This window comes from Balaenoptera physalus (assembly GCF_965194825.1).
Source record: "Balaenoptera physalus genome assembly, chromosome: 1".
In the NCBI taxonomy this organism is placed as follows: Eukaryota; Metazoa; Chordata; class Mammalia; order Artiodactyla; family Balaenopteridae; genus Balaenoptera; species Balaenoptera physalus.
The window spans coordinates 110325461-110352512 of record NC_138882.1 but is presented as its reverse complement, the minus strand read 5'-3'; the positions used below and the strand labels follow the sequence as shown (position 1 = coordinate 110352512).

The 27052-nt window shown below is 33.3% G+C and overlaps 1 protein-coding gene and 1 pseudogene across 6 annotated transcripts in view; both read right to left on the bottom strand.

Annotated features, from left to right (window-relative positions):
• Positions 1-27052, bottom strand: part of DPYD (dihydropyrimidine dehydrogenase) — an 807615-nt gene that overhangs the window by 645831 nt on the left and 134732 nt on the right. The window lies entirely within an intron of this gene.
• Positions 18861-27052, bottom strand: part of LOC309636499 (cytochrome c pseudogene) — a 104005-nt pseudogene continuing 95813 nt past the window's right edge. The window contains exon 3 of the transcript XR_014268695.1: positions 18861-27052. This exon is cut by the window's right edge and continues 20580 nt beyond it. The product of XR_014268695.1 is annotated as a cytochrome c pseudogene (transcript).

Here is a 27052-nt window from a genome sequence, read left to right as displayed (position 1 = left end):
TAAAGAGCTATTTGACATTTATATTAAAAACAAACTCCTACCCTGCCTCAGGTGGGGCAATAACTAATAATTTTTCTGCATCTATGGGTAGATCTCCTTCCTCATTCCTAATATTCTCAATTTATGTTTCATAGCATTTATTTTTATCCATTTGGTATGTTCTATCTAAATAAATGATTTATCTTTTCGAAAAACCAGCTTTTAGACTGAGTTATCAGTTTTTCATTTTTTATTTGATATCTTCATTAATTTTTACTGATTTGCCTACTGCTATCATATTTCTCACTACTATTGAGCTTCTATCAAGCATCTTAATTTTAATAGTTTTCTCATTATAAATAGTGCAGTGTTAATTAGTACATAACATTTTTCTGGTTTTTTTTTTGGTCTCCCCAATGTTTTACAAGGCACATATTCTACTTTGAATTTTTCTAGTTGTTCTCTTTGTGTTCTGTTTAATAGCATAAGTGAACCTATTTTTCTCCTGGTCAGTTAAAAGTAAAATTGTATATTTTTGACTTCTTTAATTTCCCTACTCCATAATTACTCATTCTTCATTATTACAGTCTGGGGTCTTACATGCAAATTATCATCATTATATTGACATGTTTGCATTAAAACCTGTTCTTTCAAGAATATTTGTCTTTTACATTCACTTGTACACAAGATATTTTAAACTTCAATTCTTGTTTTCTCAATTTTTTTCATTCAGTTGGAAAACATTTTCCAGTAATTTTCCCTAATAGGTTAAACGGTATATATTCTGAACACTTGATGTTTAAGAACATCTTTCTGTCACTACCATAGATAAACATCTTGGCTTTTCATAAAACTATTAAACACAATATATTTTTTCCTTAAAATTCTATAGATAGAATTTCTCCACTGTCTTCTGACATATGGAATTGAAAATAAGATGTGTGAAGCCGACTGATATTTCCCCCTCTTATAATCTGTTTCTTTGGCCTAGATATTGATAGAAATTTTCTTAATTATTGCAGTACAATAATTTGACAGTAACAAAAAGAAAAAGAAATTACTGCAAGGTAAATAAAATATTCTTCTATTATGCCTCTGATTATTGTCTCATTTCCACATTTTTGCTTTCTCTTTGGGGCACATCTATTTCTGCCCCCCTAATCTCTATTCCCTTACTCTGCTCTTTTTATTCAAAGTATTTATCATTCCTAATGTATTATATATTTCTATGTCCCCATGTCTATAATTCTTCATCCCTCCACAGGATGTCAGCTCTGTGAGAGCAGGTACAGTATTTACTTTGTTCATTGCTGTATCCCTAGAGAATTGACTGAGATCTAGTATACCTAGAAGGTAGCTAGAATATAAATGCTTTGAGTGAATCACTGAAATCATATATATTGGGCCATCATTTTATCCTTAATATAATTGATTGTCTCATGTTAAACGTTATAATTTTCATCTGCATTACTAAGAACTGCTCAAATTTCTTCTTTTTATCACAGATTTTATTTTTTTAGCCCTAGTTCTACTCATTACTGTCTCCAATGTGGGATTTTTTTTTTTTTTTTAGATTCTTAGCAGTTCTGTCTTACTTCTCTCCCTTATCTTATCTCTTCCTGTATTCTGCTCTTTTTTCATAGAAGTCATGCTTTCATGACTGTGTTGAAGTCCTAAAATTCTTCCAAGGTGCGTGCATGTCTATGTACTTATATTTAGACAAAAGACAATGGGTAACAGTTACAGGCATTGCTACCAGAGTTCATCTGCTTCACATGACCAAGTCCTGTGACTATCTTAGGACTACCTTTCAAAGAAGATCCTATGACTTGATTAGTTTTGCAGACTTCCTATCCAGTTTCTCTAGGACTTTCAAGATCTGCCTATATGTAGAAGGAGGAAGGAGGCATGGTGGAGACAGGAGCGAGTCTACAGCAATGAAGCATCCTCCTCCCTCAGTCTCAGGCAGTCTTTATGATATAAATTTCAGGCACAATAAAAACAAGAAACCTAGCCAAAGTTTTCTTAGGGGAATTCCTTCTGATGTATATGTAGTATGTAATTCTTCAAGACTATTAAATTGTCCATCAGACTTAGTTGTCACTGTTTTTGTAAGGTTTGACATTTTTAGTGTATCTCCTTAAGAGTTCATAAAGGCTGGAAAAGGCTACATTTTAATTTTAATTAAAGTAGTATTCAAGTTTTCTGACAGATATTATATATTTCTAACAAAATTATCTTAAATACCACATGAAGTGTGGCTACTATTTACCATGATTAAACTACTAACTACAATTAGTAATTATTTATTTATATGTCTTTCTTCCTTTTCTTCCCTGGGTAGTCATTATTTGCCACCTACCAGGTGGCAGTGAAAATCCATAATGATTCATTTTTAACCCAGATTATCTAAAATATTAATATTTTAAAATGTATATATGGCAGGCTTTTTCATATTATGTATGTCTGATTTTTCACTTGCAATATAGAAAAAATGACTTTGTAATGAAAATGACTTTCCCTTTGCTTATGAGCAACTATAAATCTGTTTCTTGGAAACAGTGTCAAAGATACTGCAAACATCAAGTCCCCATTAATTTCTCCTTTCTTTGAACATCTACTGCACATTCACTCACTAACATGCAATTCAGTGCTTACTTATTTGCAAATTCATAGCATGAAATGTTCTTAAGATAGAAGTGCCAGAAGGGACCTTACAGATTATCAAGTTCAATTTACAAATGAGAGAACAGAACCACAGAGACATATTCAAGATTGCAAAGCTAGCTAATGGCAGAACTGAGGCTAGAACTCAGGTCTTACCATTTCTTTTCCAGTTTTGTTTTTCTAGCCAGATGGGAAGGTATTTAAGGACAGAGATCATGTCCTCTATGTCCTAGTAACCTCTTTCATAATATGGGTAATAAGTGAAAAATGTTGAAGCGCTGATAAATGAGGGACGATAAGCAAGACATACTTTCGTTTTTCAGTTGCTGTTCTAGCTTGACTAGCATGGTTAAGTAGCAATTATGTACCATATCATAATAATGTGACAACTAAATGTGATAAACCTCAAATGTGTTCTCCAAGTAAGGTCACATCAGAAAATACTTAGAAATAAAAAAATATTTTCTTTGGCTGTAATAATAATTAACAAAATATCTCAAAGTTTAGTAACCACATCAATAACGTCATCTCATTTAATCTTTCAATGGCCGTATTTAGTAAACATTATTATTATCTCCAAATTACTAATAAGAAGAAAAATCTCAGAGACAAAGTAACTGGCTCAATGTCTCAAAGCTAATGAATAGGAAGGCAGGAAATTAAACTTAGTCCATTTCATTAAGAAGCTTAAATTCTTTCTCTTTCTATCACTTCTCCACACACGAATGCTGTTTATTAAACCATGTCCAAAAACTCCTGTATTCAATACCACCAAAATGAAAATTATAATTATTACTCTCAACATTCAAAATTACTATAACCTAAGATATATTTCTTAAAATGTGTAAACTTAGTTATCACTTCTCACTAAAACATGTCAGTGATTATAATAGAAATCATTTCTTTTCACTGTTACGTCATTGTATATAGGCATAGACAGGGTGAAGGGAAAGGTTTCCCTTTATGCAGCAGTGAATACTTAAACCTATTTAACAAATTGGAGTTAGCAACGGTAAAACTCAAAAGAGTAGTATCTCTGATAATTTTCCACATATTCCCTAAGAAATAGCTGCTCAATTTTCCTCAAAAAAAAAAAAAAAACAAACCAAAAAAACCCTTAGGTACAGTGAATTTTTATGTACAGCACAACATTGGTTAAGGAACCACTTGGTGCAACAAGCTCTCTTTCTATACTGATGGTTATCATTGAAACATACTGCCACCTTATGACAATTCTTTTTATATCTTAATTTTCAGAAAACTCTGTTTTAAAAATAAACTCTTGCCAGGAATATGACCATGAAGTACAGAAATTATATAAAATTTAAAATAAACAAATAAAATCCCTAGCTGTATTGAAAACAGACTGAGAGAAAAATTCTATATTTAAAATAATATTTTTAGATTTTGAATAACACAATGATTTTGATGACATGATGTAAGCATTTTTAAATTCAAGAGACCAGGATATAACTGATTGCATGCTAGCAATGGACTTAAATTTTGAGTCTACTTTCCAATTATAGTTTGAGAAGTTATATCCAAAGCTTTAGTCCCTTATTGTATCTATCATACTGCATACACATACACAAAAGATATAAAAATTGCAATGGTTCTGTTTGGAAGTATAGGGGAGAGAGACACTAAAATTAAGAAAGACGGTATACCTGAATAAAGTCTTTATTGTGTGAAATTTACAGTAAAGCAAAATAAGTATTATTACTACTACAAATTAAAGTACCGATTTACATAGAATCCTCTTTTTGTTTCCACAGTAGAAATTTCTATTGTACCAGAAAATGTGAAGCTTTTATCCAGCAGCTGGCTTATTTTTCTCTATGGATCCAGTGATTCATGTCTGTATTGGGTTTTGTTTCCTTTTTTGCATTAGCTCCTAAGGTACTTATAGACGAATTTATGGTTCATATTTATCAAGTATATAAGAAGTCATTGTATGCATTTTGTACTCTACTATCACTCCTGGCTACACCTTATTTTTCTGCCTTATTTTTACTTTGGCCTGATAGTACCATTTACTTTCATTTTTATGTATATACTTGGTACTGTGGAATGAGTATGGATTTTGGAAGCTGAACAAACAGAACCAGCTCTAACTTTTACTAGCTGTAAGATCCTGATAAATTACTCCATCTCCAGGATAAACTATAGATTTGTCATTCATAAATTAGGGTTAAAATACCTTCTTTGCACAATTATCATAATGATTAGAGACAATGATTAGAGATAACTAATATTTATTGAGTGCTTGATATGTAATGGTTACTTATATAACTTAATTTCTACATTTTGATTTCAATAAAGCTTCTGAAATCAAGTTGTATTTTATAATTGCAATTAATACAGTAGTATTCTCTCAAAAAAGATGTTTTTAAATCAGTGATGTCTTAGAATCTAGAAAAAACAGTATTAACTTATTGTGCTGTTTTTTTATAATCACCCTCATGCTCTTTTTGAACTAAGCAGAATTATTAACAAAAATATTTCAATGAAATGCTCAGTTGAAGTTAAATTATGAATGAAGAATAAACAAATAAAGGATGTAATAAAGACTCTGATTTACAGTCTTAAGGGAAAAAGTTGACAATTCACTAAATTTTTCTATTTTTGTTTAAAATTTATGAACAAAGGAACAAAACTTTAAAAAAGAATTTGTGCACAATAACACATTGCTTAGTTTAGTTACTGACTTGCTGTTTGCCCAAAGTTTTAATCAAGAGAGTTCTCACATGTGGATACCAGTGGAGACATCTGTAAAAGTTAGTGCCACGTTAACTCTTCTAGGCATCGCAGCACCTGGTGACGCCACAGGGAAGAAATCATGGATACTTCTTGAACATACTGCAACAGCTGTCAACTCAGAAGGAGGTATATTCTAAGTTCTACCAAGCAAGTAGTATTCTACAAAACCTCATTCTATCCCTTCTTTTAACTGAAAAGAAGCCAGATGGAAACATGCAACTTGTCAAACGGCAAATAAAGAATTCATATAAATCGTATTGCATGTATCGTATGTTCAGCTTTAAATACTTGGTCGCTCAATTCTCAGAATAATTTCACTGACATTTTAAAATAAAAATAAAGATACCGGATGCTTTTCCAGGTAAAGACAACACCACATCTCTAAGAGAATACAATAAATGTAAAGACAATGGCAATATGACTGTATCTTTAACATAATATCAGAATGAAGAAATAAGAGACATCATTCTAGAAGCTGAATAATGTCCAGAATGGCTGTGACTGCTGCATGACTAGCCATCTCTCACAACAGTTAATGGTGCAATCTGCTTGGAGCACACAGCCACAGAAAACCAGAAAACAAGCATTTTTATTCATGATATAGCAATCCTACCTGTGCTGCTAGGGCTAAACCTCCACCTGTATCTCCATTGCAGACTTTTATTTCCATCCATTATATGAAATTACCATAATAATTTTAAATATACTGTGGCCAGATTTAATCATTAATGTATACAAAGATCAGAAACTAGTAATTTTGTGATATATTATTGCTACCAAAAATTACTTACGATATTAAGATCATAAGATGCTTTTCACAAAATTGGACACATAATTATTCAATATTTAGAGTTCAAGCTTCACTATTTCTGAGGTGTCACTGGGAATGTGTTAATTTGTCCATCCATTCTCTTATGTCCACATAAAAACATTAATTGAGTATCTACCATATAACATATACCATGCATTTTTATTTACACGGAGCCATTCCTTAAACATCACTAAACATTTCTTTTATAGCTGAAGTCTAGTTTAGGGCAGGAAAAATACCCTATAAAATCTGAAAGAGAATGATTTGTATCAAGAATGTGAATCACATCGTAAATGGTCTCCATTGGGTATGATGTCTTAATGATGGTGTGATAGAGATCACTGAATCCCCATGAGCATTCATAAATTTCTCACTAAACTCACTAAACTAAATTGTAGTATAAACAATTTCCTAAAAGCTTCTTAATGACACAAATTGTTTGCTTCTCTTCTACATAAAGCCTAAGAATTATATAAATGATTTTAGCAAGCCAACTCTCATTTTTCTATACCAGTAATAAAATATCTTAATGTGGTTAACCAACAATAAGCAGTATTTTATTAACAATATTATCCACTTTTCAAATGCTTAAAATTTTACATTATTTAAATACAACAACCACATCATTCATGAGAAATAGACATCTTTACGCCCAGCACTACAGGTGAGAAAGCTGAGCCTCACAAAGGTTCAGAGAGCTACCTAAGATCACACAGAAAGCGAGAACACTGGGGTTTTGACTAATTGATTCATGTTTGTGTCCAGCCCATGTCTCATTCCAGTCCTTTATCCCTTGATAAAGCTTTTAGGCACAAAAGTTAAATACTAGAATGTACTCTTCAGTATACATTGTAAAGGAAACTTTAAGGGACAGAAAGATGGCACTTAAGATGTTGAGGCAGGAAACCCAGCCACTATTTTCCACTTCCTCTCTTCCTTATCCTCTCCCGCTAATAGATGCACAATTAAACCACTGCAAACAAAGAAGTTCTATGCAGGAGGTGTAGTTCACACTGCCCGGTTTCTGTGAGTTACATAACTCACTGTAGGAGATACACTCGTAACTACTACTTCCACAATCCTCACTTCTTTGCAAGTCGTTTTACCTCGCCTTTCTTTTCACACCATCATCCCATTTCCTTTTGTGGCACCAGATAGCTGCTGTGGTTAACAATATAAACGATGACAGTCACTGCAGCCTTGCTTGGCACATGCTCTATGGAAGGTCCTCATCCTGGTAGCTAACCTCTTTCCCGGAAAATGGAAGCCTACCACAGAGAGCTCTTGATTATCTGCAGGTAGAACATCTGCATTGGGAATTACCCATTTGCTCCGGACACTGCCACGCACACACATTTCTTCCCACCCTGCCAAGCTGCATTCCAATTTCATTCAGTTGCCTATTTACATTTAAAACTTCCAACAAAAGCACAGAAAGTGAAAGTGGTGCAAAGGCAAGGGGGTAGGTGGGGAAGGCCCACTCAGAAAAAGGCCACAGAATCATACTACTATTGTATATATACCCACTCTAGCATTAACAGGATTAGTCAACTGCCTTAAGTCATATATAAAGAGTAAACTATTTTCCTTGGCTACATTTGAAAAACAGAATAAATGACTAAACTCCTTTTCTGCATTTGTCCGTATGAATCAAGCCTTAGAATATATTCCCTGAATATCAGCTGGTAGTACCATCAGGGTGCTGCTATGGTTCTTTGTGACTCAAAAATATAAAATGTGAATCAACATAATGAAGGCACAATCCTAGAGAAATGTGCAATGATGTGACAGGCACTTGAATTCTCAAGAATTCTTGGAGAGTGGGGGAGCGTGGGGTAAGGGAGAAGCACAAAATGTTAACATTTATTGTTCCTGTGTTACCTGTCTCTCAAACATTCTGTTCCTAGTTCTTATAGAATCAAGGCTATCGAATATAAAAACAGAATAGAAAACTTTGATCTTGACAAAATAATTTTTGAATAATTATGACTATAGGTGATTGGCCTCTTCTACAATATTAAGAACTCCATGGCTCAGTTTTATGTAGATACGTACTGATCATCTTATTTTTAAAAAATCCTTCTTATTTAAAAAAAATATTTTTATACGAGTGGACTTGGACCATAGGAAATAAGATGTACTTTCATTCTTGGGTTGAAGGTGAAGGGGTTGTTACCCCAGGAATGATGTTGATAAACAAGGGAAGAATCTACACTATTTTACTTTCAGGCAAGAATAAGAAGGCATCATTTCTTGGGGATCATAAAGCTGGAGATAGAACCTCATGACAACTTGTTCAATGGAAGGCCATACCTCTCTTAAGATCAGTACTTTATCCTAAATCCCAGACTTGTCCCCATGTCAGTAATAGGAAACATCAGCTTTTCCACACAATCCCTCATACTTCTAATAAAATCATGCTCCCCGTGGCAACAGATGATATCTTAGGAGAGGCAAGTTCAGAGTAGAAACAATAAACATAATTGTGGTTTAAGGAGCAGGACTGATATTACACTGACCTTATTATCCTCTTACATTTTTTGTTAGGAATAGTAGTAATAGTTTACAAGAACATGAGTCACTTTATGGTGTAACCAATCTGATGTGCAATATTTGATCTCATTTGAATTTCTATCCCCAAGAGACAAAAAAATGTTCAATATAGAAGGAATAGTAAATAAAAGCAAAACTAAGGACATCTCAATTCCCAGTGATCATTATCTCTCCAAGCAATAGTGTTTCCTTAGGCATGAGCCATGCTTTTTCTTTTCCTTTTTTTTCAAATTACTCTTACAGTGAAAATAAAACCAATTTTTCAGCTTTTCATAACAACATTTGAAAGTATAGATATCTATTCAGTAACCTAGTCTCCCTGGCAAAAAGCTCTAGGGGATATATGAAGAAGCTCTTTAGAGGAAAAGGATATACAGAACAAGAGAATACACTTAAGTCTCTAAGTATATTAAGGAAAATGTAAATATATACAATTTTACAAGACTAAACCATTGTCTTCAAGAAATGGAGCACACAATGTATTCTGGGGGGGGGGGTTCTCATTTAATACAATAGGCTATGAATCAACCAGATTATATATTTCCTCTTACTCATAAGGGCACTAGGGAAGCACTGTTTCTCATAGATGGTTTATATTTAAAAACACAGCCCCTCTCTTTGCTCCCCTTTCAGAATACTTTCTAACTACTTCTATGAAAAACATGCAAGGGATTCATATTACGTGACTAAGCTGACAGATGTTATCCAAAGTGGCATTGTTATGAGACTGTGATTTTGACAGTCATCTATATCAACTTCTTCTTAATGTCTCATTTTTCACAGTGTTAAGTACACAGGAATAAAGGTAGCCAATACATAAAAATGTGTGTCCAGAGGAATTTTAACACCAACAGAAGCTGGGAAAGTAATTCCTGTGTTGGTAACTTTTGTGTCAGGAAATAATGTAGAACTATGATGTACATGGCGCTCTAACTTTAGTAAACACAAGGACATTTGTTAGATTTTTGTTGTGTAATGCGAATTAGATTCACATTTTGCGGTTTAATAAAATCATTAAGAGAATATAACTAACTCAGACTTTGTAGAAGGGAAAAATATATAGCAGAAAAATAAAAATATACTTGCCTTTCCAACAAGCTTCAAACACCATGAAGTCCATTAAACATTTAATTTAATTTAATTTAATATGCCTATTTCCTTGGTGATAACATTTACTGTTATAACATTTACCATATTTTAATATGCTTTACTGAATATGAGAAAGATCAAATATGTATCTTTTGGAGTATGTACCAGAGATATAACACACATTTCCTCTACTAGTATCATATGAAGCAGCTTGGGCCACTGTTTTATGCTATGCATATTATTCATTTTGAATATATATTTAGAGTAGTATTTTCCAAGTGGAAGAAGATAACTACTCACACGCATTTGTGATTCAATGCTTTCATTTAGGCAATGACGCCCACCCATCAATAGTCTTTCATGCCATATGTTTTTATAGCAGTTCTCTAAACACAAAGGGAACCTAAATATTCAGTGGGTTTCAAGCACATCAGACACCTCTGTGTTTATTAATTGATCTTTATGTGAGTTGAAAGAGAAAGATGACCTTTCCTTATAGGTCACTGCCTCCTGACTGAAATAATGTGTGCCCAATTTGGCCTTTAAATCTTAGGTCAATGATATGCCTCAGCCAAATTAAAAAAAAAAAGGCTCAGCATTTCTCCAAAAATACTCAAGACAACCTCATAGAAGATGAATGGCATTTAAATCTTATTACTCTGAAAAGAACAAAGGCAATTTTTTTAAAAAGCATTCCCTTCTCTTTTTATAACATGTTTATTAGTAACCATTACTTTACCAATCCTATCAAATATGATGGTTGGTGCCCCCAAAATTTAATGATATTTCTAAGGAAATCCATGCCTTTTCCAAACATAAAAATGAAAAAAAAAAATAGTGCAATATGTAAAAATTTTTACATTTGTGACTTGTGATTAGCCTTCATTTCTACACAAAAGACATCACCCTTGCAAATAATATTTTTTTATAAAGCAGAAAGATAAAATGTGTCCAGTCCACTCTGAATTACTGTAATGTTCTCATTTAAAACCACCATCTGTCAGAGGTCATCTTATTTTATACCAAGGGAACATCCATTAAATATTCATCCTCCTCATCCTGGAAATATGCTCATACAAGATTAGGTCCCTACCTGAGGAGATATGAATATTAGTCATTTTATTAGCTCGTCTCTGAATGAACCTTAGAATAGACACCTGAGAAGTTTACACCTGAAGAGTATCATTCTTTTTAGGCTAAAGAGTGTGATTTCTGAGGGCTTCTATTAATTTACACATTCTGAGGCCAATGAGTTAATTTACACTATCTTGGCAACGAGCAGTTATCACTTACTTTGTTTGATTTTAAAATAGCAAAAATTTGCAAAGGTAAAGTTTGTTGAAATACAGCATATACCTGCAAGAATTTGGGTGGAAATAAAAAGCTAATGTTGGCATAACTGCTGAGGGGGAAAATTGGGTAAATCGCTCTCTTTTTGCATGGAAGTTCCTAACTTCTAGACTACTTAATCACAGCTTCATAATTTATGCTTTATTTCCCTGGCTTTGGGGGAAAAAATACACAGGTCACTGTGAACTAAGAGCAGTCCTTAAAATATTCATGCCGCCTTCTATTCTTCATACAATAGTAATGAGAAAATTGAACATTTTGTTCAATTACAGAAAAAAACTACTAAAAATTTCAAGTTATATATGCAGACAAATAATATGTAAATTCAAGAAGAAAACAAAGCCTCCCCTCTCATTTCACAGATTTCCTAGGAGGATACTTCATATAAGCGGTATAAATATTTGAAAGCATAACTTAGTTAAGTCATAATTGCATCTATATCTAAAGTGAAATGGAAGAAGTGAGACCTTCAGCCTAAACAGTGAAATAGATCATAATGACACTTTGGAAAGAAAGAAGTTTCAAGATGCTATATCATAACTGCTGGCTTACATTGTCAACCTGCATTTCTAGTCTTCATTTAGAATAGTGGCAGTCTTTCATGGCAAGGTTCCCCTGCTACTCTGTAATACATGAAAAAGAAGAAAGAGGTCTATTTACAAGATTCAACTTACCCGTAGGCAGAGAAGTAGCAAACACTTTAAAGAACGATTCTTGGCAAAGACTAGAAGTCTAAGATACAAAATTCAAAATAATGATCCTTCTGCAATTTTTATGATGTCCTTTACTTTAAAAAAAAAAAAAAAAGCTAAACTCTGAACAAACAAGTTCAATTGAGTAAAACTATGGTAATAAACGTACTTTTAAAAATAGAGCTAATGACTCTCAAAATGCTCTTTTCTGAAAATAGAAGATATTTATACATTAAATGCTAAAATATAAGTGAGCATTAACATTGATATTATCAATACCTCTGCACAGAGTTCACTTTGCCATTTACTGTTACTGGTCACCTACTGCACACATTTGAAAGACAAAGTTTAATAGTAAGTCTTCCCCTAGGAAAAATTATACCACAGTGGGGAAATATGCATGAAAAGGTTGAAATAATCATTGCAGTACAATGTAACAAGTACTTTATTATAATATGTGATAGATTTTCGTCAGAGGGTACCAACAATCCCTCCCATCCTTGTATGTGCATGCCACTTCTCCCTTTAAGAGATGGGATCTTCCCTCTTGAATGTGGACTACATTTGTGACTCCCAGTGACCAATAAGATGGTGGCAGAAGTGCCACTGAACCAGTTCTGAAACAAGGCTTTAAGGGGCCCAGCAGCTTTCACTTTTGCTCTCTTAGAATCTAACCGCAACGCTATGTGATGCTAGTTTAGCCTACTGGAGAATGAGAGGCCATGTGGGAGAGCCATGTGAGTGAGACCATTCTGGTATTCCAGCACCAACTGAGGTCCCACAGGATTGCAACCACACAAGTGAGCCCACCTAAGAACAGCAGAACTATCCAGCTGAGTCCAGCCAAAGGAATCATAAGAAACAGTAAACTGTTGTTTTAGGCCACTAAGTTTTGGGATGGTTTGTAACGTAACAATGGATAAATGATACAAAATAAGGAAAAAATAATCATTGCGTTCATAGACCTATAGAATCTAATCTAATTTTCCCAAGAATGATCAGTTAGTAAAGGACAAAAAACCAATTCCCCTGAATTTCCACCCAAGATGGAAGTATAGTGCAAAGGCAAAAATACAAGCTCTATTCTCAAGTTGAACACAAAATCCTGTGGCTGAATATGAATCACATTAACCAATACAAAAGATGACCTACCTTGGTGGGACACATTAGTATCCTCACTCAATAATAAATTCACAGTGATCCAGAATCTGGCAAAGATTCATATAACAGCCCCAATTTAAAATATTACAAATAATTTGTTAACTATTCAGTATTAAAATTTTGAAAGTGATATCCACATATTATATTTCAGAAACAAATATAACAGGACCATATAAGCTGAGCCTCCTTCAAAAATGCTTTATATGAGATATGGTTTAATGATAAGGCTTCTGACTGTACTGGGAACATCAATCATTGAACAGCATCTCTTTCTTTTCTAAAACTGAATGATAAGCTATTACTCACATACTTACTATTGATCACTAGGATACAAAAACCTGTGTGGTAAATTCTAGTAGTTTAATTTCTGGGAAAATAGTTTGTGAACATGAATTTTAGGTTTTTCTTCCCAGAAAATAAATCATATTTTTTATTATAGATGTTAAGCAAAATTTTAAATAGCCCCATTTCTTTTTTCTGCTTTTCTCTCACCTCCCACACTTCTTTCTCAGCCCATGGGATCTCATGCTGGCCTGAGTTCCTTTTGTTATTTCACAATTTTCTCAATTCCTCAGAAAAGCAATATTTGAATAACAAAATTAAGTATAACATAAATATGTCTTTTTAGATACATCTCCCAAAGGACTCCATGTCCCCAAATCACTCAACTCTTTTCCCCAAATCAACACGTTCAGTCTCTGAATACAGCTGGTATCAGCTAGTTATTAGCAAGAAAGCTTCAACACATGGCTAATAAAAATACCTCTTTAAATCTCTGATAGACTTAGAGATGGATGCTTTGAAAAATCAAGGAGGGAGGCCTTCAATAGTGCAAGGGAGAGAATCAAGTCAAAGAGCAGAGAATCACACCAGCAGTACCTGAGGATGTGTGCAAGAGGGAAGGTGTGCCTTTGGAGAGGGGAGAGGTTACTGAGGATCCACGTTGACAGGAAGCTGGGATGTGTGTTGTAAATCCTTCACTCACCTCCCTCAGAACATCTTCAGTAATTTATCCACTGCTTACTAACAATTTCTAAGAAAGAACTCTTTCTGTTGATGGAGAAAAGTGATAAATTCTGTCTCAAAGTTACTCTGGGCTCAAAACAGATACTACTCATAGACCCAAGCGACTTCAGGATTATGCTCTTTTTAAACAGAAAAGGTGTTGCTGGAAGAGGCCACTCTCCTTGCACAAGAGGGAGAGGAATGATATTAGCATTTTAGTCTCTAAAAGTTCTTTCTTACACATATTGAAAAGGATGGTACAACGCCTGGAGGGATTCCGCATCAGGACCCAGGAGAGAACAGATTTTCTACAGAATCTATGCATTTCAAACAGAAGTACCATGTTTCCAGGGAGGGTATAGAATATTCTGCAACAATGTGATTTATGTGGTTCTCTTACTTTTTTGACATTTGTTTCAGAGCAATTGCCTGAATACACTCTTTTTTTTTTTTTTTTGGCAAAATGTGGATAATAACATATGTTGAAAAAGTAAAAAACAGTGTGATTATTTTCTATGTTCACCTATCATTTGAATATTATTTGTTACTCTCTTTACATCTCTTCTTTACCCTTCTTTACAATTCTTCAAAATATTAGGTTTATGTATGATCATTTATATTGGGAAAAGTAGAATTACTAGAGAGGACATTCTGTTGAGTTCAAAATATTCAATTAGGAAAAAAAATCGATACATCATTTAATCACATTTATAGTCATGATTAAAGATTATCTACAAGTATCACACGGTAAATGTCCTTCTTTGCTTTAGTATAAACTGCAATCAAAAGGTCTCCAATTATCTATTAAATGATCATAATATGTTTTATAAGTAGATAAGCTACTCTATTGAGCTTATAACTTCTTTATTAATGTTTATACATTCAGTCAGGAAATAGGCAGTTGGTTCATCCAAAGTGTCTAAATAATAGTTATATATATATTATAAATAAATACCCAATATGACAGGTCAGTTATACCCACAGTTTCTTAAGAGGCATCATTCACATTTTGTAAGGAACAACTCTTTTTTGTACAGGGGATGTCTGAGATCTGTGATGCACTCTTATTAGATGCCAAAGCACCCACCCATCATTGTGACAACAAACAAAAACGCCTCCCCACGTTTTCAAATGCCCCCTGAGGGGTAATAACACCTACTCCCCCAGTTAAGAATTACTAGATTCACTTTATAATTCAGGAGGGAATAAAAATCTTTTACAAAACTGAAACCAATGAAACCTCTACTTAACTTGGAAACCACAGTACTCTGCTTTTGCAACTGTAGCATTAGCAGTACTGTAACAAGTTTTATGGTCTAGTGTGTATTTATAGTATAGCTGTGCTAAACATTTTTGAAGGAGTGAGAAATTTGCATTTGCGATAAGGCAGAAAGCTTACAGGGAAACTCGGCTTAAGTCTAGTAACTATATCATGGTCTGCTCATGAATCAATTGGCCCCAGGTACAGTTCTTTTTACTACTTCAAAATCCCCTTTCTTTGAGAAAAAGAATATTTAAATGTTACACTAAACTAATTCATTTCAATCAGTATCCCACATTTGTGGACAACACGAAAACAAGTATTTTATAGACTTGTCTAAAACTATTCTGATCACTGAAATTTGTCCAATTAAATATTCAGCTACATCAATATTTTATTAGACCTTTCTTTTTTTGTTAAATTGTGGGGGAAGACAAGGAAATAGGAATATAGAAAAGGAGTTAGTAATGGGAAAAGAGAAAAAAACAAAATCTTTTCGATTCTTAATTGCTCTAGGAAGCACAGTGTTCATAATATTTTGGGTTTAAGAAACTGATTTCAAAAAATTATAAGTATTTTTTAAATGAGGGAATAAGTTGATGCTTCTTTATAGCTCTCAAAGAGAACCTTCTTCTGCTAACACTTTTATGCAGTCATAATGCAGTATAAAGATACTTCAACTAATAATTGTTCATTGTAGGCCCATTAAATACAAAGAAGGACTATACTATCAGAAGACCTTAATCAGAGATACCTTTCTGACACCAATTTAGTCATAGTACTTTGCCCATCTCCCAGAGGAAAAGAGAAAGATACTGCTACTGACTCTTCAGTCTGCAGCGGGCCGTTCTTGCGCTAAATACTTCTTATATTTTTTTTTCTAACTTAGTTCCACAGCATTTCAGCAGCAGCATCTCCATTTTACCAAAGATGAAGCTAAGCCTCAAATATGTCACACCACAGATAAGTGTCATTAAAATAATATAAGAAAACTGATGATTAATAAGAGAACCAGAAAACTCAGTTAAAGTCACGCTCCTTTATGTAAGTTATCAGTCTTCGGTAATTTCAAAATGGGTAGCAAAAAATATAGGAGAGAAAATAGTTTCTATTTGTACTTTCCTATCCTCTCTAAAAAGAGATTCAGCAACTGCAGGCAGCTTACTACATATATTCATCATAATTCATTCACTCATTCAACAAATGTATCTACCTACAACAAATAGGATCATATTATTTTATTCCATCATTTATCAATTGTTTAAATGCTAGGGATATGTAATTTAAAGTGTTGGAATAATAAATAACTATGCAATCAACTATTGAACATTTAGTGAAAAATATTAACTGTAAGTCATATGTGGGTCCTACTAATAGAATACACAAAATATATTAAAAAACTAAAGTAGAATGGATAATAGTATACATTACAGCAAATAATCAGAACAAATATTCCTACATAAATTTGACTTTATATACTTTTACCTTTATCTTAGCAATTTCACTTTTTGACATAGCAAATAAAATTTTGCATTCATCATTGCAGTTTTTTTTAAACAATGAACATAGTATACACACTTCTATGCATACGAGTGTTTAACTTTTCTTTAATATACGTATATGCTCAATAAAGATAGTATAAAATAGAAATTACATTCTCTGAGGAAGTTATTTATTAAAAATAACTGTTATAATAATGATTGCATGTCTCATTTTGTTGTACCAAGATACAATGAAATACTACTTATTATTCTAATAAAATGCAATAAAAATGATCTTTCCCTGTGTTACTGTTGTGATTTTAAGGTCTCCCTATAAATCTTCTCCTACTAACAAAAACAGTACTTCATCAATCGATGCCCCCATTAAAGACACAGCAATGATGGTGACATCTTAAAACTTTTATTGTACTGTACAGTTTAAAATTCACTTTCTCTTTTAATCTACATATCAATTCTGTTAGGTAGATATTATTATTATCCCCCATTTTACAGACATAAGTATTGACGCTTAAGGAAGTTTTTTTTTTTTATTGTGTCAAATTACACAGCTAATTAAGGAAGTTAGGTAACATTCATTTTTCTTCAGGGCTTTTAATCACATTAAATGGATTCCTCTATTCAACATATGGATTTAATTTTCTATGAAAATAATACTGTAATTTCTCATTCCACACTAATCACAAATTTAAAATATCCTCTCAATACACCAGGAAAATCTATGTTTTAGCACTTATATAGTAAACATCCTAATTATGGACATGACTCACATAAATAAGTTTTCACCCCAATTCACTGTAACTCTTTCTTAATGCCAGTATAAAAATTACTCTTTATTGTTACTTGTGAAAAAAGACATCAGGGAGATTCTGAACCAACAAAGGAGGAAAATACAGGAAGGGAAGGGGAAAGAGAGATAAGGAGGGAGAGACAGAGAAATAGAGAGAAGAGAGAACAAACATCCAGCAGTAGTGATATGAATTATTTTTTTAGTTATCACAAAAGTAATAATTACACTGTAACTCCATGGGTACAATGGTAATTTCACAGTAGCTCACGTTACTGTTATCATCCTATATCCTGATAACTGTGAAATTAATTTGTGGCACTACTGTAAGTGTTGGCCATAAGCTATTCCCTTGGTAACAGTATTATGCTACCATAGGGAAGGAATATTTGGCAGCAAAATGGACAGCAGCAAGCTGATTATACATGGGAAAGCTTCTATCTAAATACACATAGCATAGCAATCACCTTTGAAGAAACTACATGGCTTTCCAAAAGAGTTCCCTCTGTTCACTCTCCAGTATCTGTTGACTATAGTTAGTTCAAATGAATAGCAGGTAATGATCAAATTACCAGTTCATATTTAGTAACAGAGCCTTCTTATCTTTAAAAATTACGAGGAGAAAGTACAAAAATGTATTACATTTATCTTGCTCTCTTTTCTCTTTCCTCCTCTGAAATTATTACATGCCTTTAGAAGCCATACCAAATGTATACACACACACACAAACATACACAGTTCAATGAAAAGCATGCATGCAGCTGATAGCTAGGCAACCCTTAGGTATAAACAAAGATACTAGGCATATTTTTAAAACTATTTTGCTTAAGGATATTCATTTAAGAAGGAAGATCTTTTACATCTGCAGTCTACTACCTTCAAAGTCACAGAAGGAAAAGTTGAACATGTGGCCAAAACTCTAGTAGCTTACATTTCTACTTTTTCTTTTTCAACATAAAATATTGAAAAGAGTATACACTCAAGTGGAAGAGCATAACTGTATGATATCACAAGAAATTCTGAATTAGAGATGTGTATTTTAAAAGCCATGCACTCCAAGCTTTGGATGGCTTAACAACACAGAGGCAAAGGGCAGATTCTCCAGCTCGCCCCTTCTTTCATGACACTAAGTAGGCTGAATACCACTCCAGGACAGCGACAAATTGGCTGAGCACACTGTTTAGATTAGCTAACGTTTATGTGTCTGTGTTAAACTAAGCGTCATGAGACTGGCACTGTTTGGTCATTTTCAGATAGAAAATTCAGATATGAATTCTTCAGAGTTCAGTAAGTCTATTTTAAAATCTATTTTTGCTTTTGATATGATCAAACTGTACCTAGAGATATAACTGCATCTTAATATTTATGATAAGCTTTCGCTGAGTGATATTTTCCATATATATGCAATGCAAGGTCAATAGTTACTAGAAAGTCCTTTGTTTGGCGTATCATAGATTCCTGTCAGCCTAACCTCAGGGACTATTAGGTTCTGACAAGTTCTGCAGAAAAGTTAAATCACAGACAGAAATGTATTAAGCTTAGCTGGCCCCCACCCACCAATTTTTTTTTCCCCCAAAGTACCTGGCACAGAGTAGGTTTACAATATTTGCTGAATAATTGAATAAATATTCTCAAAATCCTATTTGGCTATATTCCCCATAAGGACATTGTCCTAACCTACATTTACAGTCATCTCCCCTGACATCTATTTCTCCAGAGTTATTCTCCTAATTTAGATCTCTGGATATTCTCTCTGTAATATCTTGGAAAAGATCAATGAGAATGGGAATTATAGGATATCATTTTATTTTATTTTATTTTTATAAGAACTAACCACAGATAGGCTAACCACAAACTAAGCTAATAAACCATGGTTTAACAGAATTCTCCATAATAACCCAATAAATAGTGAAATAGTTTTTGCTATTATGAAGTTACCACCTATTCAGTGTATGACCACAGGCAAGTTTCTTGACCCACTTGAATCGCAGTATCTTCATACATAAAATGGGTATAATAATAGTACCTACCTCATGGGATTATTATTAGGGAGAAACAAGATAATCCATGTAAAGTATTTAGCATAGTGTTGAAAAACAGAAAGATCATATTAAATGTTTATGTTATTGTTATAATAATATTATATTAAACACATCAAAAGTTTTGATACTTAAGATATATTCACTTCAGTGCTTAAAGTTTTATCTACCATGTCACCTAGCCTGGATATGTTCCAAAACCTTTGCTGAATAATCTTCTTTGTACCAGAAACTAAAGGTGGTATTGAAAAGAAACAGATTTTGGTGTCAAGCAGACAAGAGTATAAGTTATAGCTTTGTCACTTAAGAGAGTTCTCATCTGCAAATTACTGAAGCTTCTTGAATGTTAATTTTCTATTAAAAAGGGTAGAGATTATAAGTGTCCACTACCTTCTTCCGATTTTTAGAGTAAAATTCATACTCCTTTCCATAGCCAATGGGTCGTAGAACTCATCTTCCTCCACCAAACTCCATCCACATTGCTGTCTTCAGAGTCCTCATACATGCCAAGCTTGATATCCATTCAAGGTGAGCCTGGAAACCCACGTACTTTACCTCAGTGGTACACCTCCCCTCACCCATGGAAAGCAACATTGAGGCATAGAGGATTTATATAATGATTAGTCGGGCACATTATGTCAACTGAAATAAGGTTTCCAGGAAGTTTGTACATTTGAGTAACTTCAGTATTTCTTAGGAATCACAAATGATTATCCTAGCCTTACAATAAAATGTGACCCTGATTTGTGTGATCAATAAGCAAATTTTCAAGGAAATTACTGAGTATATGACAGTAACTTCTAGAGGCAAATTTATACCTGCATGAATAAGTTGTCATCCTGAAAAAAAAATTACCTTCTGAAAGTCCATGCTAGTTATCTGAAATAACAAAGGTGAAGTACAAACTATGTGATCCATCATAAGGTGAAATAAACATGTATTGCTACTCTGTGATTTTGGTCTTTATCTCTGTCTGACCCATTTCTTGAGATTATTACCTCAAGATGCTCTCCCATGGAGTTTTCACTGAGAATACTTTAATCCAGTTTCTTAAAAATCCATAACAAATTACTAGGGTCTCAATGACTCAACAACACTCCTATGTTTCAAAAATGATATATAAAAAACATAATCTACAGTAAGTGTGACTAAAGTATTTTATACCTGGAGTGTTGAATTGTTCCATTGGAGGAGAGCAGGAAAAAATATAAGTTCACATGCCAAAACTAGAACCTCGTTGTCACTTTAAAGTGTATTCTCTCTGAATTTACTAATTCAAAATCCCACAATTCCAACATGAATCTCTTAGCCTCCCATTTTGCTTGCTCAGTTTCCCAGTTACTACTGGTCTTTATGTTCTTCAAGATCTCTGCTATGCTCTGTGTTGAAAAATAGATAAAGTGAAGACACGCAGAACTAGACTATCAAATGGTTCAAGTCCCTGATTTGCTATTCACTATCTGTGTAACCTTAGGCATGGTTCTCTTAACTGTGAAATTAATGTAAGAATAATACCTTGAATTTAAGTAATAATAACACCCACCTCATTGTATTGTCACAAGAAATAAGTGAGTAATCATACGTAAAGTATTTAGAAAAGTTCCTGGCATAAGGTAAGTAAGCAATAAATTACAGCTATTATGATTGAGTCCTTCATTTTTTCTTTATCTATTTTAGTTCATCCTTTTTTTTACTTAAACTCCATTTTAATGATTTTAAAGAACCTTCTATAAAGATGCCTATCCCCTTGTTTCTCAGTTCTTCCATTATGCCTTTCTTAGAAAATTCATATTCTGAATGAAAACTTTCATGCCCACAGAGAAAACCATACATACATGCAGAAAACCAGCACCATAATACAGCCAATGTCACCAATTATCTGAGCTCTCAAGACTCCACAGAAACGGGACCTATTTCTTTGGTCAACTTCTCATTCTTCCATTCTCCAGAACAACTATGGAAAACTTTCATCTTTTCTCTGACTGCCAAGCCATTTCTGTTCCATTCCTTTATCCTCAGCATGATAACCTTCCTTTTTATTTTTGTGACAAAAGCCTTTAGTTGGTGCTCCCTAACAGAGCTGTCACCAATTCTCTAAACCTGCTTGTAATGACCACTGTGTTTCTTCTGCCCCTTATCATAACGGTGTTTCTGGTCCTCTTCCTATCAAAGGCGAATCCCCACAAATGTAAATGGATTCCATCTCCTTCTACTGTCTCTAAAGTCACATGCTTTCAATTTTCACCTCTTCTCCTTTCATCTCCTAGAACCTCCTTATTAGCATCTAATTATTTTTAGTCACTCCAGTGTAATAACATTCTTCTCTGAATCCTACATCTCCTTCCTCCTATGAACAGCCAAAAAGTAGAAAGAAGTTTGTTGCCTATACTGACCATCCCCATTTTCTTCCTGCCTACTTATTTATTCATTCATTCCACAGTCTATTCCGGTCTAGTTTCTGCTCCTACTTCTCCATGGATACACTCATGTTACTAAGTATGCCCACGCCATTCACTCCAGAGAATACATTTTCAGATCTCCTCCTATTTAATCTTTCAGAAGCATTCAATAAAGTTGTCTACTCTCTCCCTCTTAAAGCATTCTCTTTCTTTCAACTTTAAAAATAGTATATTTTCCCCTTGCTTTTTTGGTCATTCCCCAGTCTCCTTTGTTTTCATTTGTGTTTTCCCATTCCTTTCCTAAATTGTTAATATTGGAGTTCTTCAAGATTCTACTGTGGTCTTTTGTCTCATTCTACACTCATTTCCATGGCTTCAACTATATCTCCATACTTATCATCTTTATGTCCTGCATTCTCAGATCTCCACACTACAGCCCATCTCCGTCCTTATCTTTGGGCATGTATGTCAAATATAATTATTAATTCCTTCATTGTTCATTCAACAGATACATAGTGAACATCTGTCATGCACCAGGAACAATTCTAAATGGTAGGGATGTACATTGAACAAACACAAAAAACTTCCTGCCTTCATAGAGCTTTATTCTATTGAGGGAGTTACATTAAATATAAACAAGTAATATAGACAGTATATTAGATAGTTGTGAATTCTCAGGAGAAATATAAATTAGGAAAGATGAATAAGAAATGTTGATGATGTAACTTGGGTTATGTTTAGATAGCAGCCAAGGAAGGTGTCTCTAAGAAGGTACGATTTCAGTTCTTCAGAGAGAACTGAAGACTGAGAGGAAGCAAAGGGCATAGAGAATGGCAAATTCCTGTGTTCTGTGAAACTTTTTATGGTTTGCCTCCTCCCTCTCTAATCGAATTTTCAGCCATGTATATTAACTATTCACTGCCTAGCATTTTTTTAAAATTTTTTATGCCTTTCTTAATTGTTTACTTTGCAATAAATGATAAACATGATTTATTTTATTATTTGAATAGTAGTGTCTTATCTTCATGCAAACAGATCCTCTTTTATTTTAGAAGTAAGCAGGATGTAAATAATATATTAAATCAAAGTAAAATACATCAGTATGTGAGTTGAGCTTTTACTTTGTAAAGAAAGGGCACTATGCTTAATAGAAAAAGAGACGCAAAGAAGCCGGATTGTAGTGGGTAGCGGTATGACTGAAAGGTAAAGACATGGAGTCACACTGTTTAGATTACATATTCCAAAAGGTTGGCAGTGAAACACCTTCCAGATAAATTTGTAGTTAGATACAGCACAATTCTGACAGCTGGCTCTTAGTGAATTCTTTCAGGTTTTTAAAACTATTTAATTATGAACATAAGCCTTAATTAAGACGAATCTTTCTTCTGCCTAAATAAGAAACTGCTTAAATGTCGGAGGGCAAGACTAAAAGTTTCTGTCTAAACTCATTTTACAGTCTCCACATTTACATACAACGTGCCATGCTACCAGGAACCACTAAGCACATTCTCACACAGGTTCAGGGCCATCCATGCTCCAGTAAGAACTTTGAACTTGAAGAAATATACAAGAAACCACTGAGTCAGAAGCAATTTCTACTACTCAAAGTACCATTTGTTGCCCTTTGGGTGTCCCAGATATATTCCTCAGATATCTCTGTTACCAAGACTCCCAGCTTAATCTTTGCAAGACTCACTATGTGAGATCCTTAATTTAGGGACCATATTCTCTTTAGTGCAGATGTCAGAGCCGTCTACTTATCCTTCATGCCTTGACTGATCTTTCTGAAAGGCAGAACTTTTACCATTAAAAAATATATGGTTTACATGTCTACAAATCTATATAATGAACACATTTTTCCCTCTCAGGCTATAGTCCAAGGTATGGCCCTGAAATGGCTTCAGGTTTTTTCTTCAAAAATTCTGTAGGATCCTATATCAGTTTTTCTTTTTGTTTGTTTTCCTTAAGGTTGCTGTTGTTGTTTGATTTACCCCACCAGTAACATTTTTTTTCTCAAACTAAACTGAACTGGCTCATCAAGATACAGTAAAGTAAAAAGACATCTGCAAAAAACTTGATACAGGCAAAAGCAGCATTTAAATGATTCAAAGTTTTGTTCTTACATGTCTTCAACATACTAGTTTATTATTCTTTTCAAATAAACACATTATTTTCTCAAACAGAAGGTATGAAATTATTACAATAAAAGCAAATTAAATATGTTAAATGCTGTATAATTATCTCATTTATATGGCTAAGGTTATTAGCTTATATATAATGTCTTTAAAATAACTCCTATTTGCAGTTATGTTTCAAACTGCAGATTTGACACACCAGCCAGGAGGAATGCTACAATTCCTGCTGTGCTAAACTTACTGAAACAAATAGAAAAAACACTTTATTTTGTTTTGTTACTGTTTTACTATTTTGTAATTGGACTACCCTACAGGAAATATTCTTCTTTATATCACTGAGTTAGTATAATAATCTTGTTTCATGCTCTTCCTTTATACACAATATAAGGATTTCTGAATTATTATTTTATATTAGGGATAAAAATAATATGACACAAAAAATTTAAAGATATTAATCAAAAGGTGTGTTAGAACTACTTGTAATGGCAAATGCTCCTAATAATATGATTGAATGTATTTTTTGACCATGGAAATATGGGCACACATACTTATATCAAGTATCTATAAAATGTGACTACACAGAGATAGAGAGATAAGAAGCATTCTGAAAAAAAAAGTGTCTTCTCCAAATGTTTTAAATGATTAACACCATATATCTTACTATTCAAAGATTACAAAGTTGTTGTTTTTTTCCTTTCAATTATTAAACAAAATAAGGCTAAAAAGCAAAGTCTCCTTGTATACAAAGTAGTCTTGAAATTTGTATCTGGAGACTATCATTTAGGGTTATATTCAGTGATGCTTATATATTATGTGTTCCTTGGTTAATTTTGCCAAAATAAATAACTTTTATGAAAGTGCTAATATCTTCATAGAAGCATTAAAAACGATCTTTAGAAAATGCTTGATAACTCCACTCCATCTCTCCCTGGATTCCACATGTTAAGACCACCGTTAAAGAGAATTTTGTCAATGAAGTAAAAAATTCACTTAAAAGGTTTTTAAGCTGGAGTAGCTTTATGAACAGTTGTGCTAACAGCAATAAAATGTTATTTCTAGTGAATAATGAAAAGTCTTATCACATTCTATTTAGAGAAAAAACAAACTTGTTAATATGTTAAATGTTTTTTTTCTTAACCCTAATTCTCATTTAATGCAGACATTTTGAGGAGGAAAAAAGGAGTGCATATAATGGGATATAACATATAATTTGGAGCTCTATATAAATACCACCTGTTCCTTAAGTACTATCAGCACTTACTGAGGATCAGATTATAAGGATACCAAAAAACTTTATTTTATATAAAAGCACACATAGAATTTCTTCAGGAACAGACACTTGTGAATATAATAGTAACGAAAACTAAATATAATTTTTCAAATTACATACTACGGTATCATGTCCTAAAGCTCTGTCCCAAAACTCACTATTTCTGAGGATTTTAACATGTTATACAAATTCATTAAGAAAAATAAATAAATGCATTTACTTCATAAAACTTTAATTAGACACATCCTACAACGTGTCTTTGACATTATCTAGCCCTACAGAATCTCACTGATATTTCTCTTCCTACACCAAAGTCTATGGCATTTGATTGTGTTCACCCAGGTGTAGCATACTCAGTGATACAGAACTCTCTCTTGAGTATAGAAGAGGGAATTAAAGAAATTAGAAGATAACAGGTTGCATATTCTAGTTGTAAAAACAGTCACTTTAGGAAAAGTAAGTGCTTAAGTGGTCATACAAAAAGCCCAATTAAAACCAATTAAGCTTTGTCTCTTAGGATTTGTAAACCTATACTTTTGACCACTGAACTGAGTTGACAAGACCAATCAATAACTAATTCTTATCAAAGTAGTGAATTACTTCATTTACATTTGGGATAACCTGCATGTATATTATTATGGTTTTGAAAAAATAGATAAACACTAACTTGACACTTGCTAAAATATTCTGTTAAAACAAGCAATGACCTGGGGCTCTATTTTGATTCATTTAAATGAAATATAAATTAAAAATGTTTTGAAAAATAAGGCTCATAGAAGTTAAGGAGCTTACTAAAAATTACAGTCAGTCTGAGGGACAGAGCCAAAATTAAAACTCTGGAAGTATAGAAGACTGACCAATTGAAAGGTAAAGCAAATTAATTTTGGTTTAAGGCAGTTGAGTTTTGCACGACAAACATGCAAATGTCAAATAAGCATTTAGAGCTTTGGGTCTGGGGTTCAAGAAAGTGATGTGGCAGATAATACAGATTTAAGAGACACTAACTAACACACAGACTACGAATAAAGGCAAAATAAGTAGGTGAGATCACTAAAGGCATGAATGCAAAGTGAGAACAGGACCCAAGAGGAAAAATACTTTAGAGAAAATAGGAAAAAAAAAAGTGGATTAAGTATTCTGCTTGAGGGAAGGAGACACAAGAGGGAGGGGATATGGGGATATATGTATACATATAGCTGATTCACTTTGTTATACAGCAGAAACTAACACAACATTGTAAAGCCATTATACTCCAATAAAGATGTTTAAAAAAAGATATACATATAAGATATATGTATATACATATATATGTGTATATATACATATATACATATGTATATATACACAATGGACTATTACTCAGCCATAAAAAAGAATGAAATAATGCCATTTATAGCAACATGGATGGACCTAGAGATTATCATACTAAGTGAAGTAAGTCAGACAAAGACAAATATCATATGATATCCCTTATATGTGGAATTTTTTAAAAAGGATACAAGTGAATTTATTTACAAAACAGAAACAGTCTCACAGGCTTCCGAAACAAACTTATGCTTACCAAAGGGGAAAGGTGGGGGTGGGGAAGGGATAAA